Below are 6,741 nucleotides of genomic sequence, written 5' to 3'. Positions count from 1 at the left end.
GCCTGACCCCCGCGGCGCCAGGCCCCGCCCTCCCGCGCCCGCCCCAGCGCCTGCCCCTTTTGTTCCCTCCCGGAGCCGGGCCGCTCGCTCCGCTCCCGCTCAGCTCGGCTCGGGCTCCGCCGCAAGGAGCGCAGGCGGCGGCTAGGGCTGCCCCGCTCAGCGCATACCCGCTTCCCTGCCGCCGCCCAGCCGGCCGCACACGCGGCGCGCTAGGCCCGGACCCGGAGCGCGAACGCGGAACCCCGGCCCCGGGAGGGGCTGCAGGCGGTGGGCAGCGGCGCGCGGGGAGGGGGACCGCAGCATCCTCTGCCCCCGCCGGTGCCCCGGCGCCGGGAGAGGACGGGGGTCGGGCGCCCCCGCCGCCCGCCGCTCCGCCTGCTGCTGGAGGGGCGAAGGTAGGAACAGCCGGCCGAACCCCGAGGGAGGGGGCTCGCCGGGCAACAAAGGACCGAGGGATTGCGGGAGGCGGCGGTAGTCCCGGGCCTGGTCCTTAGCCGGGCGGCCGACACGGAGGCATTGTCGGGGAGTGAGGGGAGGCCGAAGGGGTCGGGGCCCGGCGGGTGGGCGTGAGCGGGAGCTCCTTCTGGGTGCACCCCCGCCCCAACTTCCCCGTCGCCTGCAGGCGAGGAGGGGCTGCTGCCGGCGTTGGGGAACCCTTCCCGAGCTGCGGGTCCCCTCGGTGGAGGCATCCCCAGCGCCCTCGGTGCCCCTAACGGGGGTACGGCACAGATGCTAGGGAGCCGCCCGTCGCTGCTTCCAAGGGCAGCGCTGAGCGGCTGGACGCGCTGCAGGGCTCTGGGCTCCCAGGCCCCGCGCGGGGGATGGGGGGAGCTGAGCCTGGTGGGCGCGGCCACACGGCCCTTCTCCAGACCCCGGGTCTGGGAGGACGTGGAGCCCCCGCCCCACGGGCTGTGGTCGCTTGGCCAATGCCCTTTGCAAAACTTGGTTAAAGTGCATGGCGCAGGGGGAATAGACGGATGAGGTGGGGCGTCTTCCCGCAGGGGTGCCCCCCTCCCCCCCAAGGCTGGCGCTGGTGGCTGGTGAGGCAGCACATTTTCTGCCCTCCCTACGGGGAGGGGCCCTGGCTGCCCCAAGGATGCTACAGCTGGGCCTCCAGGGCCCGCCCGTTTGGGTCCTTTAGGCGGGGCCTGGGCGGGGCAGGGTGCCCACTGGGCACTGCCACGCAAGCCCCAGCCCCACCCTGGATAAGAGGGGGCACCTGGGGGGAAGTCACCCACTCAGCTGCGAATGCCCCAACCTCTGATTTGCCGCCTCTTCCCTTCTGGGTGAGAAGTGGGAGGTCCAGCTTGGGGAGGGGGGCTGCCCTTGCTGCTGTGAGATGCCCAAGGGAGGCTTGTGGGGGATGGTGCTGATCTAGGGATAGCAGGCAGAGGAGGAGGAGGAGGCTGGGAGGACCACGTGGGGGGAAGACTCCGCACCAGTTGTAACGTAAACAATGAGCCCTTCATTCATCCAGCTGCTGTCACCTGCCCAGCACTGCCAGGGGTTGGCAGGTATACAGGGCTGGTGCTTCCTGGCCCCCATGGAGCACAGCCCAGCAGCATCGGTGGAGCACAGTGATGCGGGAGCTGGAAGCATACCTGGAGGATGGGGTGGAACAGGAATCTTGACAGAGCCTGGGCCTAGAAGTTTGCTGCCAGGATCCCAAAAGGGGGGCTGGAGAGAGAGGACATAGCGTGGGCAAGGGGTGGGAGTCAGAAAAAGAGGCAAGAGACCAGGTGGCTGGTGGGTCAGAAGGGCAGCAAAGGATGTGGGTGACTGGGGCATGATGCCCTTCTCCATAAGCCCAGGATGTGTTGGCATCTGCAGTCCTGGCCTGGGAGGGATGGTGGGACTGGTGAAGGGGGATGGGCTGGAGGGGAGTTTCAAAGGCAGAAGAGTCTGGCAGAGGAGACCTGGAGGGAGCCTTAGCAAGCAGGACTGTGCACCTGTGGGTCCCCAGGTGCAGCCAGAAGGCTGGGAAGGAGGTGCCTCGAATTCTGTACCCAGAGCCTGAAGTCCCAAGTGAGGAACCCACTTGCAGAGGCAGCAATTTTTTTTCAGCATCTGCTCACCCCTCTGGCAATTAAGTTTGACTGCTGGAGCCTGACAGCCTGGGTTCAAAGCCCAGCCCTGCCACTTACTAGTTGTGTGACCTCAGACAAGTCGTGATACCTCTCTCCCCTTCAGTTTTCCCATCTGTAACATGAGGATACTCAAGGTGTCACGTTTTAGGGTTGTTGAGAGAACTGAACGGATAGATAAGTGTGTGCGAAGCGCGTGTACTGCAATGGAGAGAATGCCCGGTGTTTGTGGCCCTTCGGCCTCCATCTCCACCCACGAGTGGCCCATCCTGCTCCTTCCCCAGCTGTTTGTCCCCTGTCAGGCAGTCCTGCCGGTCAGCCTCCGCCGAGGCGTGCTGTTCTCTGCCTCAGTGCAGCCTCCTCCCTGGGCTGTTCTGTCTTTCCTGGTCCAGCCTCCCTTGGTGATGCCGTTCTTGCTCCCTCTGCTCCAGCCCACGAGGTGGGGGACAATTTCCTCTTGACCTTTCTGTCCCTAGAGCTGTCACCCTAAAGATTGATCCTGCCCTCTTGATGCCATCTCCCCCCACCTTTGCTTCAGCACCCAGAGGAGAGAAGCTGTATTCTTGACCCTCTGGGTTCCCTGTTACCTTAGTCTGAGCGGTTCTAACAAACGACTGGGTGGCTTTAAACAGCCCATTTACTTCTCACATCTCTGGAGGCTGGAAGGCTGAGATCCACGTGTCAGCATGGTTGGGTGAGGACCCTTTTCCGAGTCACACTTATTTTTGTGTTCTCAAGCTGTAGAGGGGCTCGGAGCTCTGTGGGGTCTCTTCTACGAGGGCACTAATCCCATTCATGAGCACTCCACCCTCCTGACCTAATCACCCCAAAGGCCCCACCTCCTAATACTGTCTCCCTGGGGGATAGGATTTCAACTTATGAAGCTGGAGGAGGGAGGGCACCTTCAGACCAAAGCCCCCGCACAGCGGTCTTTGGGGAGAATGTCAGCCTTTGTTTAGGTTAAAAAACAGCAACAACAATGCATGCTGAGTGCTTACTCTGCCAGGAACTGTTTTAAGCTCTTTGAACGCGTGTCTTAGTTTGTGGATATCTTGATAACATTGCTTACATTTTATGGATGAGGAATTCAAGACGAGGAGAGGTTTCCCTGTTTGCCCCCCACGCATTTACATTTATTTATTTATTTTGGCTGCTCCGGGTCTTAGTTTCAGCATGCGAGCTCTTTAGTTCCCTGACCAGGGATCAAACCCGACCCCTCTGCATTGGCAGCTCGGAGTCTTAGCCACTGGACCACCAGGGAAGTCCCTCCTTGCATTTATTGAGTACCTACTGTGTGCCTGGACGACATAAGTTCCTTCCACCATCCACTTGCCCATCTGGTTCACTTCCGGAAAGCAAGGTTTTGGCCATCCCTTCCTCAGACGCCTCCATCTCGCGGCTCAATTTCCAAGTCCAGCCTCTTTGGCTCTCGGGGCCCACTCCCAGCTGGCGGGGCCCTGCCTTTTATATATCCAGGGCCTCACCTTTTATAAACCGTCTAGTGTCCTAGGCTTGATGGGCAGGCCTTGAGGGGAAGGCTTGATGGGAGAAGGGGGGGCCCCCCTCCCCACTCCCCGACACCTCGCTTTGGTTTATTCTGTTGCTGAGAACAGGGACTGCCTCCAATTAGGTTAAGTGAAAGGGGAGTTGAGAGGAAAGGAACTTTGCAGGAAACGGTTGCAGGCGGCCTGGCTCCCCCAGGACCCGGGAAGCCAGCAGGCAGCCCCTCCTCCAGCCTTCCTCTCTCTGGACTCCGGTTTCATTTGCTGTCCTCTCCTGATGCCTCTGTCGTGGCTCCTCTCTCTTGTGTGGCCGCCCTGAAGGGTGGCTTCAGCTGGAGGCCACAGGACCACCCAGGGGCACTCCCCTCAGTCTCTGGGTGCCGGAGAGCTGGATGGGCCTAGCTTGGGTGAGGGCACCCACCCCATCCGCTGGGCTGGTGGAGGGCAGGCCATGCCGACTCTGGGTCTGCGGGTGGGGGACATGGCTGGGCACAGCTGGTATGGGGTTATGATGTGGGGTGTGTGGGCTGCGGGGAGGACAGGGGAGTGGGGGCTCGCCATCTCTGGGAGCCCACTGCAGGCCTCCGCACCAGGCTTGGGGCCCAGGATGGGCTCCCCTTTGGCACCAGGGGACTGGGGTCGGGGAGGGGTGGTGCCAGCAGGGGACCCACCCCATCCCACCTCTCCTTTCCTTGCCAGCGTACAGAAACAGTAACAGAGCTCATGTTTTCAGAGGAAATGCTTCAAAATGATAATGAAACATTTCCCCTCTGAATAGAAAGTAGAGCATAGCAGGTGGTTTTGATTAACGAGGCATGAGTTTGGGGCCATGTCCACTTACCAGCTTCCGGCTTCAAGGAGCGCCCTGGCTCCGACCCTGGAACGTGCCTCTGACTCCAGCCACAGCCCAGGGAGATGCCCGCCCCTCATTCACTTCCATCTTCGCCTTTTTGATCTCTTTACCGGGAGAGGGGAAATTGGGAGCTCACGATGAGGGCCTGGTTTTCCAATCTCTCGTCCCTAAAGGAGGTGACTCAGGGCTGATCCGCTCCTCTTGCCCCCAGCCTGGCCTCAGCTACCCCTGGGGTGCCCCAGCCTCACTCTCCAGCATCCAGCGTGGTAGGTAGGAGCGGGTGATGGCTGAGCCCCTCAGCGTGGACGGAGCAGAGGACACCTTAGTTTCAGACCCCGCCTTCAAGAGGCGTTTGCCGAATCGGGAAGACAAAAGTCCCCTTCCTGAAAGTATAAATGACATCAGTACCTTCGAGGAACATTTTTAAGGCCAGAGTAGAAGAGCCTCCATACCCAGTGGGGTCACTGCCCCCGACAATGGTTCAAGTCCCTGAGAATGACTCAGAGGCAGGGCACGGCGTGGGTGGGATGGCTGAGGGGGCTCTCGGGGGGAAACAGAACTGCGCTGTGTCCTGAAGGATGGGCGGACTCGGGGTGGATAAGGCGCGCCTTCCTGAGGGGCGCAGAGAGAGAAAAGTGAAGAAGTTTGGGGGCAGTGGGGCATTGAGTGTCCGACCTGGAGGCTCAGCGTGGAGCCCACCATTCTTCCAGGCCCGCTGTGAGGCCGGGCATCTGGTTGAAGGCCCCTCCCTGCGATGAAGGAGGAAATGACATGAGGTGTTTTCTGATTTTTTTTTTGCTACCTTCTATCCTGATTTTGGGGACTTCCCAGGTGGCGCTAGTGGTAAAGAACCTGCCTGCCAATGCAGGAGACATAAGAGATGCAGGTTCAATCCCAGGGTTGGGAAGATCTCTTGGAGGAGGGCATGACCACCTACTTCAGTATTCTTGCCCGGAGAATCCCGGACAAGGAGCCTGGCAGGGTACAGTCCATAGGATCACAGAGTCGGACACGACTGAAGCGACTTGGCACACACACACGTGCATGGCACATATCCTGATTTCGCTCCTGCTGTTCCCTCTTCTGCTGTAGACTTCCCTGCCTGAGTTCACCTGCTTGTAGGTTCACTTCACTCAGCCCGCATTCAGCTTCTCTCTGACCGAGGGCTGCGCTGGGCACTGGGAACTCAGAGCAGAGGAGAGAAGATGCCCAGAAGGGTCTCCTGTGTTCTTTGTCCAATCCAGAAAGGACTCGAGGTGATTTACAAAGATAAACGCAGTCTAAGGAGATGGAAAAGACGTGAGACAATTGGAGCAGGGGGAGCCCGGGGTAGCAAACATCAGATGAAGCCAGAGGGGCTGCGGCACCTTGGTGGTAATTTGACCCAGCTTTCTAGCAGCCAGATCCAGGGGGCATAAGGAGTTTGGAGTGACTTTGCATTGTCACGCTGTCTGGTGTAAGCCCCTGCTATATATAACATGAAAGCCTGAGTGAGGGGCAGCAGGTCCTGGGAGGGGGTCCCTGGCAGAGGGAAGAGAGGACTCAGCCACCCTGTGATCTTAATAACCCTCCTCCCGGAGGCTTCTTAGCAGCAGCTGCAGGGGAGCCGAGAGCGGGGGCTGGTTCTCACAGCCGGTCCCCTCCACGAGGGCCTGACGAGCTCTAGGGGAAGGAGTGAGACCCTGGGAACCAGGAGCCCAACTGGTCCCTGCCAGAGAATCCCCATCCTGCGAGGATGCCGGGGAGTCTGTGATACAGGGGTGTGCAGAAAGCTCTGGACACACCCACTGGGCCCCAGGACTTGACTCAGGGGTAGAAGAAGCGTGAAGGGCTTCCCAGGTGGCGCTAGTGGTAAAGAACTCACCTCCGGTGCAGGAGACATAAGAGATGCGGTTCAATCCTTGGGTCCAGAAGATCCCCTGGAGGAGGGCATGGCAACCCACTCCAGTATTCTTGCCTGGGGAATCCCGTGGACAGAGGCGCCTGGCAGGCTATAGTCTTTAGGGCTGCACAGAGTCGGACATGCCTAAAGTGATTTAGCACGCATGCAGAAGAGGGGTGAGGGCATCCTGGCATAGCAGGCACCTGGCGGGGGTGTCTTCAGGAGCAGGGAGAAGCTCAGGGAAGCTGGAGCTCAGCGCGCTGGGTGGAAGGGGCCCAGGAAACAGGCCAGAAACAGGAAGGAGCTGGCAGACACGCTATGGAATGTGGTGTTGGCACCCAGGGCCATGGGGTGCCCTCCTGACCTCCTGCTTCAAACTGTGCCCTTGTTCTCCCAACCCGGTGCCTGGAGGAGCGTTGG

At 60.4% G+C, this 6,741-nt stretch overlaps 1 protein-coding gene across 1 annotated transcript in view; it reads left to right on the top strand.

Moving 5' to 3' along the window:
* The first annotated feature begins 337 nt into the window (after positions 1 to 337).
* The window catches only part of CLIP2 (CAP-GLY domain containing linker protein 2), a 75,691-nt gene continuing 69,287 nt past the window's right edge, over positions 338 to 6,741 (top strand). Inside the window, exon 1 of the mRNA XM_010854345.1 lies at positions 338 to 395. The gene's annotated coding sequence lies outside the window, so the exon portion shown is untranslated. The remainder of the gene's footprint in view (positions 396 to 6,741) is intronic.

Source organism: Bison bison, unplaced genomic scaffold (genome assembly GCF_000754665.1).
Source record: "Bison bison bison isolate TAMUID 2011002044 unplaced genomic scaffold, Bison_UMD1.0 scf7180017864340, whole genome shotgun sequence".
In the NCBI taxonomy this organism is placed as follows: domain Eukaryota; kingdom Metazoa; phylum Chordata; class Mammalia; order Artiodactyla; family Bovidae; genus Bison; species Bison bison.
Note: the sequence above shows the minus strand (reverse complement) of the source record. Positions and strands in the feature narration are given on the sequence as shown.